The sequence below is a fragment of the Crocodylus porosus genome, unplaced genomic scaffold (assembly GCF_001723895.1).
Source record: "Crocodylus porosus isolate Cpor-Errol unplaced genomic scaffold, CroPor_comp1, whole genome shotgun sequence".
In the NCBI taxonomy this organism is placed as follows: Eukaryota; Metazoa; Chordata; order Crocodylia; family Crocodylidae; genus Crocodylus; species Crocodylus porosus.
This window is the reverse complement of record NW_017728907.1, coordinates 53,985,054-53,989,655: the sequence shown is the minus strand read 5'-3', so window position 1 is coordinate 53,989,655 and position 4,602 is coordinate 53,985,054. Positions and strand designations below refer to the sequence as shown.

The following is a 4,602-nucleotide window of genomic DNA, read 5'->3' as shown; positions in this document are numbered from 1 at the left end:
TCCCTAACTAGTTCCTCACTAACCCTTGGCCCAGGTGTGCCTCCCCTGGGGCCCGAGGGGGGCCTAGCAGGGAGGTGACTGTTCTGGTCCCTACTTAGGAAAACGGGGGCAAAGAAATCGTTAAACATGTTAGCTTTGCCATCTGGTGTGACGACCAAATTTCCCAACACGTCCTGCGGGGACCCCATATTACCACATTGTTGTGTAACCTGATATAAAAACAGCCCTTGTGTTATTGTATATCACAGTTTGTACAGCTGGCTGGGCCATAGTTAACATTGGCGGAAGTGATTAGCCCTGAATCTTCCTGATTAACAGGGTCAACCCTGTAGTACCATTTGTAGACCCTGGGGCGTTCATGTATAGATATATATAGACCAGAAATCACTATTCTAGTTCCTTCCCTAAAGGGTGTAATGTTCCCTGTATTCATTTCCTGCTATCTTGCATTGCTGAGCACTTATGGGCTGGAAAACTGACCCCTGAAATACTCTAATTAAAGCGTCTGCAGTGTCTCATGTATTCAGTGTCCTGCACTTCAAAATGGCACCCCCGCCACCATTTTGAAGCACAGGGACACTGAATGCATGAGACACAGAGGCTGCTGGAGCATGCTGATTAGCACAATCCAGCAGACTCAGTTAATTGAGTCTGCTCTGATGCGCTGTAATTAGTGTGTCAGAGCAATGTCCCTGCACGTGTACAGGCACCCCTAGGACTGAAATGCATCAGTGTACCATGGTACACTTCTGTCTGAACCCTGAGGAACTTTGCAGCATCATGGTAATGTGTCAGCGATGTTTTGAGGTGGGGTTTGTCTCAGAGGAGGAACAAAGAGAAGTGTAACAAAAGCAAGATGAGCTAAGTAAAAATAACCAAACCAGAAAGTAGATATGGCAGCAGCTTCCTGCTGTCTTACTACATTGGTGCCTTTATAAAAAATAGTAAGTGGCAAGGACTGAATTTTCCTTGATCCAGTATGTTTGATCTCATTCCTCTCATGCTTTGAGGAGATTCATCTGCTTTTCATTGATCTGGAAGAGTGAAGAGTTATTAAACATTGACTGATGCTGAGCAGAAGGAGTACCTCCCCGGGATAAAGAACTGAAGCACTTGGTTTTGTGTGTGTGTGTGTGTGTGTGTGCACACACTTGTGCATGCGTATCTGTGCTGGGAGGGCTTAAAGGAAACGGATGTAAAACATGAATTAAATTTCAAGGCATGTCCTGCATGAGTGTATTCCCGTGGGTCAGCAGTGGTGATGGGGAGAGTGTTTTATCTGATGTCACGGTGAAGTACATGGAAGTCTACAGTTTGCCATGCTTACATTACTTAATTTTATTTTTAAGCCTATTACCCTGTTCTCCATTGTAGACTAATTAAGAAAGATAAATGTACTTCCCTCTTCCAGGGAGTGACTGGAATCCTTTCTGCAGCCATACACAGCGCTGAAATAATGATTGCAGCAGCATTAACATATTTATGTATTGTATGTTTGGGTTTCTCCCTTCCCTCCAATCCCCTTCTTAGTCAAAAGCCCTCTGAGAAATGCTGCTACCACTATCTGATTGTCATTGGATGGGGAGTGAATAGCTAAGCAGCTTCATTCCCAGCAGTCTCTGTCTGCAAATCTCCTGTCGGCGGTGGCAGAATGGGCTATGTACAGAGCATGCCGCTCAGCACACGGTCCATGAGGATTTCTTTTGACCTCCATCTCTTCCTCCAGCTATTCGTCCCTGCTGGTGATCTGCTTGCTCTAAGGAGATCAGCTTGCAAGCTAAGTACAGGATTGGAGGCCGGACTTGTGCAGTTGCCTGAACACCAGTGTATTTAGCCATTTTATTCATGCGACTGCCATCCCAAGAGATCAAAGTCTGCATTGTTTTCCAGTCAGGTGGTGAATGGGGAGCTGTGCCCTTGAAATGCCTTTCATGGTTGATAATGGGAGTATGAAGGGGCGTGGGTTGTGTCATCTCAGACGAAAAGGAGACACCCTTTTGGGGGAGGGAAGAACAGTCCCCAAAGCAGAGAGGAATTAGAAAATCTGGGAAGGGAATTGGGACTCCACATCAAACAGGCACGGCAGAGCAGGGCCTGGGGAAGCTGCTCCTCTTTGTTTAGACAAGCTGACGTGTCCGTGTCCCACAAGGGAAAGATGTCTGCTGGTTCCACTGATGATGCCCTGCAGGGATGCTCTCCTTCGCACAAACTGGAGCATAAGCCTGTCTGTTACAGTGCGGCTGAGACTGCCGAGGGCATTGTGGCCATCACTAGGTGCATCCTGTGGCTGCTCAGAAATTCATGGTTCTCAGGTCCGAGCCACTTGAACTAAAAAAGTATCTTCGTGATGTGGTAGCCGAACAGGGTCCATAACACATGGGTGAGGTGGTTCTGATTCTCGTCCGCAAGGGGCGGTATTACGTGAATGAACTGGCCAGCGCACTATGGTTTTATTGCGGCCATGGAGAGCGCACACTGCAGTTGGAGCTGGTTTCCACTCTCTCCTGCCTTTCAGTTGTTAATAACTGGCACAGACAAATCCTCCTTCTGGTGATATTACCCAGGCTTCACTGCAGTCTAAGGATACTGGGCTTGTAATACACGTTTCACTTGGAATGGTTCTTGTTCTGTGCGGTAGATACAAGGATCCCAAGGTCAAAGACCATGGAGGGACTCTATGACCGGGAGCCACCCTGCTGTCTGCTGTATTCTCATGTTTCCACTTGAAACATAGAGTTCAGAGACCCAAAAAACGCCGGGTGCCAGAATGGGGGAGCTGTGCTTGCCTCTCGGGATTGCCCAGGGCTAAGGTTCATTCTGGTGAAAATGAAGTTAGTTCTGAACACTCAAAGTTCAGTTGTACATGTACTTTAGTAGAGGGTTTTTTTATTTCCAGCACACTTGCACTTCACTTTTATGCGACTTCAGCATGTGTTGAGATCTGTACAGCAACTTACGGATCCAAGGCCATCATCTAGAAGCATATGCTGGTTGTACATTAAGAGCATAACTGGGCAGCTGGCTCCAGTGTTTTGTAGAGGTTTCTACCATCCCTGTGGGGACAGAAATGTGGTTATTCATCCTGGGGGCTATTAAAGAGCCTCTGCTTTCAGTATTCTGCCCCTTCTCTTAAGTATGTGTGTGTGTAATGTAGTTCCTAGAAGCCCAGAAGGCCTTTTCCCCAGAAATGCCGGCCAGCTCTCAGAAGGCTCATTCTCTTCTGCCTGCCTTCAGTATAGAGCAGCTTGGGAACTGAAATGTCTCACCTCTAGCGAGATCAACCTGCTCTTTGAAATGAGCTGATTTTAGATCAACTGTGTAATTACCAGCTCCTTGACCAGATCCCAGCCTCATTCCTAGATTAATGAAACAAGGGGGCATGTCCCATAGTGCCTAGGAGCCAGTGAGGACAAAGTCCAGATATCCTGAATACTGAATTTTAGAAGCTCTTCCAGCTGAGAATACTCCCCAAATTATGCTGTTCCTCTCAGCAGCAGCATCTAACCAACTGCTGATGAATACTCTGGACACAGCTGGAGCTTCCTGATTGATTGTCAGTGACGGCACACCCATGCCTGGAACACTGAAATACAAAGGAGCTTGTTCTCCTGATTTTTGTGTATTAAATCCCTTTGCCCAAAGACATGAAATGCTTTTCTCTGGGCTTGTCTCTACTTCTTAGTGTGCTGAAGTCCTGGAGTCTTGTTTCTCATGATGATCTATTGAGGTCCCTTCCGACCCTAGCATCTATGAATCTATGAATCTATGAATCAGTGCATCCCCCACATGGTGGTCATGCCCATCACCAAGTTTTCAGGACAGCTGTCTCACCTCGTATAAGACTGGCTGGCAGCACATCTGGCCTAAGGTCCGCTACAACTTACTTATGCCTCCTTCCTCCCCCACACAGTTTTTCAAACCATACTCACTTTCAAGCCTGGCCCCTTTCCAGAATTTTAAAACTTCCTAACTGTAATTTGGATAGGGAGATCCTCACGTAGCCTTGTGCCCATGTGTCCTGCAGCAGGGTGACCATGTCTCGCATTGGTGTATACTGTTGGGTGTGAGCAAGTATGCAGAACAACAACAGTTAGATTCCCAAAGGCTGCTTCAGTGACACCCCTCATTGCTAGTGTTGTCAGGCCACATTTCTACTAAATGTTTCCACTTTCAGAGGTTTAAAATTCAGCCCATTTTCTTTTAGAAAACCCTGGCTGAAACTTTTTCCCTAAGATATTAAGCAGGTGTTTTTTGCACAAAACCGAAAACAGGATGGTTTATTTGGCTGTTTACAAGTGAAATGAGCACTGAAGGACAAGGTACGGAGGACTGGCAGTATCAGCACCTCGTACCCCCCTGCAAACTCAAATAACTAAGGTGGGACATACCGTATGCATAAAGCTCCACAAGAGTATGAAAACACCCAACAGCATCCATATAGGAACCTCCTTTCTAGCCTTAGGTCAGTCATTCTCAACCTTTTTGCCACAGTGGGCCACAACTGCAGCTCTCAGTGTTTCATAGTTTCATAGTAGCTAGAGTCGGAAGGGACCTAGGTAGATCATCTAGTCCGACCCCCTGCCTGAGCAGGAAAGAGCACCG

At 46.7% G+C, this 4,602-nt stretch overlaps 1 protein-coding gene across 1 annotated transcript in view; it reads left to right on the top strand.

Moving 5' to 3' along the window:
* LRP8 (LDL receptor related protein 8) overlaps positions 1-4,602 on the top strand; it is a gene marked incomplete at its 5' end in the record, with an annotated part of 259,599 nt that overhangs the window by 161,201 nt on the left and 93,796 nt on the right. The gene's annotated exons all lie outside the window — the stretch shown is intronic.